General features: G+C 33.4%; 1 protein-coding gene across 1 annotated transcript in view; it reads right to left on the bottom strand.

Annotated features, from left to right (window-relative positions):
* Window positions 1-2,861, bottom strand: part of LOC137632537 (mucin-16-like) — a 458,011-nt gene extending 455,150 nt beyond the window's left edge. Inside the window, exon 1 of the mRNA XM_068364511.1 lies at window positions 2,685-2,861. The gene's annotated coding sequence lies outside the window, so the exon portion shown is untranslated. The remainder of the gene's footprint in view (window positions 1-2,684) is intronic.
* Window positions 2,862-7,595: the final 4,734 nt, after the last annotated feature.

Below are 7,595 nucleotides of genomic sequence, written 5' to 3'. Positions count from 1 at the left end.
AATAATGATAATAGGCACAGAGTCTAACCTACATTTGGTAAATTTTGCTTATTTTAATTTTTTTTTTCCTCCAAATAATTTAAAACTACCTTAGGTTTTATTCAAGTTTACTTTAGAACATGATTCAGATTTTCGCTAATCTGGGTTAAACTTGGTTCGTACGTTGTAGATTGCTCTACCTTACGTAAAACAACGCGTAAGCTATATGACTGCGTAATATATATATATGTATATATATATATATATATATATATATATATATATATATATATATATATATATATATATATATATATATATATATATATATATAAAACAAAACCTCAAGACTATTAAATATGTAAAATTTCAAATTAATTTCTCAATGTAAAACCAAGCTAGTACTACGTAGGCCTACTGGCCTTTGGCTACTGCTACTTCTCCATATATAACTAGACAAGAGAAAGAAATGACGATTAGAAGCATTTCCCCGTCTCCTCTAATGAAAATAAATTGATAAAAGATAACCAATGAAAAAAAAATTGAAAAGAGCGTTAAGTGCAAAACCGAAAATGACGAACAAAGGAATTGTGTCATGAACCGCATGATTCTTCAAGAAAGAGAACAAAGGAAGGTAGTCATTCTGTACATTTTAAAAGAAGTATTTTACTGAAAATAGTCCTAGTTTATATAATCATATCGATTGCTTGAAATTTCCACAGTAAACAAAGAAAAATCATAGATGTTTATTAGACAACTTAATAGTATATCTGATTTACAAAGTTTGTTTAAAAAGAACGAAGCTAAATTGATAACCATTAATTTTCACAGCTACAAAAAGCGATATTATTACAACCGATTGCAATATTTACTTGAATTAGAATGATAGTCCAATGATTAGGCTTATCGGAGAATACTAGAGAACTTTCACACACAAAAAATGACAGTTAAGTAAGATCACAATATGGCAAACCAGAATAACTCCATAAATGCAAGACGATTGCGTAAAATTACAATATGGCGGAGATCATGTTGAATAATATTGTTAGCTTATGGCAACAAGGGCTCTTGCTACTTGAGTAAGTCCGTATCTCAAACACGTCACGCTTGCTTGCGCATGTACTCTATATTATTGTCTAATTATACTTTATAAAACATACGATCAGGTTATATTTGCTATACATAGGACTAGACTTTGTCATTCATTATATCTCTGTAAACTAAAGGTTGAATAAGATGAAAGACCATAGTCTTATTGATTGATAATGCAAGTTTTCGTAACACAGGATGTGAACCAAAGAATATTATACAGTAGACTGTATATATATATATATATATATATATATATATATATATATATATATATATATATATATATATATTATTACTTGCTAGGCTACAACCCTAGTTGGAAAAGCAGGATGCTATAATCCCAGGGGCTCCAACAGGGAAAATAGCCCAGTGAGGAAAGGAAAAAAGGAAAAATAAAATATTTTAAAAAGAGTAACAACATTAGAATAAATATTTGCAACAGAATAACCTAAGTGATGTATTTTTGATTTGTTATATCAGAACCAAAGTACTGCATAGGTGTCGTTATATGCTAGTATACTGTAAAGCAATGATCGTTAATATCATTAAAATTGGCATGAAATTTAAAAGAAAAAAACTTTCCAGCGAATAAGTAGATTTACATCTTGTGCTTAAAAGTTTTCCTTTAGTTTTTATTTGTTCTGCCATCGTTACTTGGTACATAAGCCTACTTGGAAGTTGAGAGGTTGACTTTAGGGATATAACAAGGAGGACATGTACTACTAAATATATAATTCCATATTGGTCTTCGAGAGAGAGAGAGAGAGAGAGAGAGAGAGAGAGAGAGAGAGAGAGAGAGAGAGAGAGAGGCGGTGCCATGGCCTAGTGATACTGTTCTTGACTGACGATTTCTGAGATTTTTCGACACAGCTATTGTTCAACTCCACTAAGGTGTAAATTGGCACAATTATCTGCTGGGGTCAAAGTGAGGGGGTTGTATTCTAGCAACTTCACCCTTTCAGTTTTGCTGAAACATCAGGACGTTGTACTCTCTCTCTCTCTCTCTCTCTGTATATATATATATATATATATATATATATATATATATATATATATATATATATATATATATATATATATATATATATATATATATATATACAGGGCTACCTTAACGTGGTGAAATGGTTTGTGTATCGTCGTGATCAGCGAAACTGTACTAGTCAGGGCCACCCCTACTAGGTTGGCTTATTGCAAGCGATCAGACGAAAATCTCACACCATCACCAATACGCAATTGGCCAGCATGGTGATGTAAACTGGCCAAACCCCAGATATGAATAATGACTTTTCTGAAGGCTTTGTCCTGCAGTGGACTAGAAGCTGCTTTATTTGTTGTTTGTTGTTGTTGTTGATGTTGTGTGTGTATATATATAAAGAGAGAGAGAGAGAGAGAGAGAGAGAGAGAGAGAGAGAGAGAGAGATGCATCCTTAATCCTCAAACATTCACAGTTATTTAATTTTCACAATAATTTTCACAAAACTACAATAACTTTCCACAGCTAATCCCTCGGACCCTTAAAAACTAAATAATTTTTCATCAAAACATGTTAATCAATTATTAAATCATTTTTTTCCAATCACTAATCACTCGAATCAACATATAAAACTTACTTTTGGCTCATAGGCCTAACACGCACTGCCACTTTGATGTTTGCCATTTTATTAGTTTTTTTTAGGTGTCTGCAGAATAACCGTTCAACCTGTATCTCTCCACTTATTAACAGAACACATTATAATTAAACACTAAACATACATAACACACGGAGGTACAACTAACAACAACCTTCCCCTTCGAACACTACTTCTAAACTGACTCCCGCAGGCGAGTCACCGGGAGTCAGGCACTTGGGTGATTTCTGGTTGCCCGCGCCCTCTTCAACCAAGGCTGACAACCACCAGCACGCCATGGATGGCCTTTCAGGGTCACTCGCTAACATTTTGTTGGTGACTTCTTCATTCGTTTGGTGTTCTCTATCGCTTGGAAATTCGAAGAGCTAGAGCGTAAAATTACTTCGTTCTCCTTCCAAATAATGACTTTTATTGCAGGACACATATACAATAAACTCCAAACCATTGTTATCTAGTCTTGGGTAGTGCCATATGCTCCGTACCATGGTCTTCCACAGTCTTGGGTTAGAGTTCTCTTGCTTGAGGGTACACTTGGGTACACTATTCTTTCTTATTTTTCTTCCTCTTGTTTTGTTAGTTATTATAGTTTATATAAAAAATATTTATTTTAATGTTACTGTTCGTGAAATATTTGACTTTTCCTCGTTTCCTTTTCTCACTGGGCTATTTTCCCTGTTGGAGCCCCTGGGCTTATAGCATCTTGCTTTTCCAACTAGGGTTATAGCTTAGCATGTAATAATAATGATAATATACAGTAGAGTATATAAGTATTTCACTCATTATTGCTGTTAATTGTATTAGAGATTGGATAACAAGTTTCAGTTGCGGTGTAAGCTATAAAATATTCTTTACTTAAAATTTGCCTTTGCATTTCTGATTATTGTAATGATTGTGATATAGAATGGTTACGACATATTATTATTATTATTATTATTATTATTATTATTATTATTATTATTATTATTACAAGCTAAGCTATAACCCTAGTTGCAAAAACAAAACGCTATAAGCCCAAGGGCTCCAACAGGGAAAAATAGCCCTGCGAGGAGAGGAAAAAAGGAAATAAACAAACTACAAGAGAAGTAATAAACAATTAAAATAAAATATTTTAAGAGCTACGGGTGCCAAAGGAGTGATTTTGGGAAGCCTATGGGTCTACCTGCTGAGTCATCAGTGGAGTGGGTTGCGTGAGCCTAGTTTGATGAAGAGGGGATTTGGATGCTGATCATATGTATAGTATTATGGTCTGTCTTTTGGGCATTGCCCTGTCCTGACAAGCTTTGGCAATCTGGATGTGTGTGTGTCTCTGTGTGTTTCCCTCTGCCATTAATGAGCGACCTTAAAACCCTTAAACTACTTCTCGTGACTCAGAAAAACCTGTATCTAGAGTACATTCATATTTGAATCAGGCAAATAGGCTACGTTGACGTTCCCCAAATCTAGACTGGTTTAAGGGTTGTAAGCGCAACGATTTTCATCGAAATTTAAAGAAACTGATTGTTTTAGATTAAAGTATTGTGAGCGTAAACAATATATCAAAATCTATCATAATGTTTATGGTAGCATCTTGTGTAGAAGTAATAGACCGAGCTATAGTAACATTTATGCCTTTGGTTTGGAGGTTTACAATTTATCAAACAGAAAATGAAGAACTCTAATTTTGACATTGCTGTAGAGTTGCCGAGGTTGAAGGTCTCTCAACTTTCTGAAATCTCAGGTTAATGAGTTCTCGATTCATCATTCTTTAAAAAAAAAAAAAATCATCATCAAATTGAACATGATTTTTCTCAGTCGAACTATATTACAAAACCGGTTTAAATCATACAGATAGTTTCAATCGTATTTATTTCCAGATTATTAATCCATAATGAAGTATTGTAGCTAGGATATGTCTGCGTAAATTTTAAACTCGTATGAGATTAACTCCAGGAAAGTGAGGAAATTATGCAAAAAAATATTGATCGTTAGTGTAGTTTTCCCCGACGACTGCAGTTGCGTTTTGTTCAAGATTTGTAAGCGTTAAAGGTTTAAAGGCCACTCATGAATGGCAGAGTCAAGGGACAGTGACAATGCACTAGAGATTGACCATATATTATTATTTATTATTACTTGCTAAGCTACAACCCTAGTTGGAAAAGCGGGGTGTGATAAGCCTAGGGGCTCCAACAGGGAAAACCCCAGTGAGGAAAGGAAATAAGGAAATAAACTGCAAGAGAATTTTAAGAACAATATTAGCATTGAAATAAACCTTTCTTATATAAACTATAAAAACTTTAAAATAACAAGAGGAAGAGAAAAAAAGATATAGTGTGCCGGGTGTACCCTCAAGCAAGAGAATTCTACCCCCCAAGAGAGTGGAAGATCTTGGTAAAGAGGCTATGGCACTAACCAAGACTAGAGAACAATGGTTTGAGTTTGATCAGCGGCCAAGCCCCTTCTCCACCCTAGCTAGGACTAGGGAGGTCCAGGCTATTGCTAATGTTGACTCAGCAGGTAGACCTTTGGGCTCCCCCAAGGCTTGCAAGGATGGTGAGGTTGCAGATACTACAAGAAACTATCGAGCTTGAGCGGGTCTCTACCACCAGTCCAGCAGATTGCCTGACGGGGACGTTTCCAAGAGAATGTTCATAATAGGGTTTTTCTGCTACTTCTTAAATGAAGACAGTTTTGGTAATTTTTTTTTTCCTTAAGGATACATAAAATATCGTTTCTAATATAAAGTCACAAGTAATCACAGTGAAATCAAAAAATTTGTCGCTTTAGCTCTTTAGCTATGGTATCCAGTTCTTCTAGGAGAAGGACATTCCAAAATCAAAACATTATTCTCTAATCTGTACCATGGTCTTCCACTGTCTTGGGTTAGAGTTCTCTTGCTTGAGGGTACACTCGGGCACACTATTCTATCTTATTTCTCTTCCTGTGGTTTTGTTAAAGTTTTTGTAGTTTATATAGGAGATATTAATTTTAATGTTGTTGCTCTTCTTAAGATATTTTATTTTTCTTTGTTTCCTTTCTTCATTGAGCTATTTTCCCTGTTAGAGCCCTTGGGCTTATAGCATCCAGCTTTTCCAACTAGTGTTGTAGCTTAGCAAGTAATAATAATAATAATAATAATAATAATAATAATAATAATAATAATAATAATATGGTGATATGGCGGGCGTTAAACGACAAGTTCCTGTCAAGGTAAATTCTTCCTTCATTTCCTTGAAATATTGCGAAATGACAATATTGACAACAACAATGTTTTTATTAGTCTTTTCAAGGTAACCTTTTTATGCACAATATAACTGTGCCTTAAAACTCTTACAGTGTGTAATACGATATTTTCTATTCACGATCTTCCTTATGAGATAAATGAATATATATATATATATATATATATATATATATATATATATATATATATATACATATACTGTGTATATATACAGTATATATATGTGTGTATTTATATATATATATATATATATATATATATATATATATATATATATATATATATATATATATATATATATATACAGTATATACATATATATATATATATATATATATATATATATATATATATATATATATATATATATACACGCACAAACAAATATGTGTAGAAACAATATTTGGCATAGCTGCCAGTGTCTTATATTTTAGAAGAAACTAATTTGATAAGAGCAATAGTATTAATATTAATGAACTCACATTTTTAACTATCAACTGTCTTGACTTTTATTAATATACATTCCCTGTGGGCTGTCACTTTCATCCATTTATATAAATCTTACATGCATGCATACCTTAACACATATAAGGGTGCTATATATTTACATATATTATTATAATCATTACTAGCTAAGCTACAACCCTAGTTGGAAAAGCAAGATGCTATAAGCCCAGAGGTTGCAACAGGGAAAATAGCCCGGTCAGGAAAGGAAATAAATAAACTACATGAAAAGTAATGAACAAATATTATAAGATCAGTAACAATATTGAAATATAAATTTCATAATATGTATTATAAAACCTTGAAAAAAGGGAGGAGATATAAGATAGAATAGTGTGCCTGAATGTACCCTTGAGCAAGAGAACTCTACATCAAAACGTTTGCATGAGTGAGAGAACTCTACATCAAAACGTTTGCATGAGTGAGAGAACTCTACATCAAAATGTTACTGTAAACAAGCTAACTCTTCATCAAAACGTTTGCAAAAGCAAGAAAACTCTACATCAAAACGTTTGCAATAGCAAGAAAACTCTACATGAAAACGTTTGCAAAAGAAAGAAAACTCTACATAAAAACGTTTGCAAATGCAAGAGAACTCTTCACCACAACGTGAGCAAAGTCAAGAGAACTTTACATCAAAACGTCTGTGTAAGCAAGAGAACTCTGCATCAAAACGTTTGCAAAAGCAAGCGAACTCTTCATCAAAATGTCTGCAAAAGCAAGAGAACTCTACATCAAAACGTTTGCAAAAGCAAGAGAACTCTTCATCAAAACGTCTGCAAAAGCAAGAGAACTCTACATCATAACGTTTGCAAAAGCAAGAGAACTCTACATCAAAATGTCTGCAAAAGCAAGAGCACTCTACATCAAAACGTTTGCAAAAGCAAGCAAACTCTACATCAAAACGTTTGCAAAAGCAAGAGAACTCTACATCAAAACGTCTGCAAAAGCAAGAGAACTCTACATCAAAACGTTTGCAAAAGCCAGAGAACTCTACATCAAAACTTCTGCAAAAGCAAGAGAACTCTACATCAAAACGTCTGCAAAAGCCAGAGAACTCTACATCAAAACGTTTGCAAAAGCAAGAGAACTCTTCATCAAAACGTCTGCAAAAGCCAGAGAACTCTACATCAAAACGTTTGCAAAAGCAAGAGAACTGTACATCAAAA

The sequence above is a fragment of the Palaemon carinicauda genome, chromosome 41 (assembly GCF_036898095.1).
Source record: "Palaemon carinicauda isolate YSFRI2023 chromosome 41, ASM3689809v2, whole genome shotgun sequence".
NCBI lineage: Eukaryota > Metazoa > Arthropoda > Malacostraca > Decapoda > Palaemonidae > Palaemon > Palaemon carinicauda.
The sequence above is the reverse complement of the archived record's forward strand: the minus strand, read 5'-3'. Positions and strand labels throughout refer to the sequence as shown.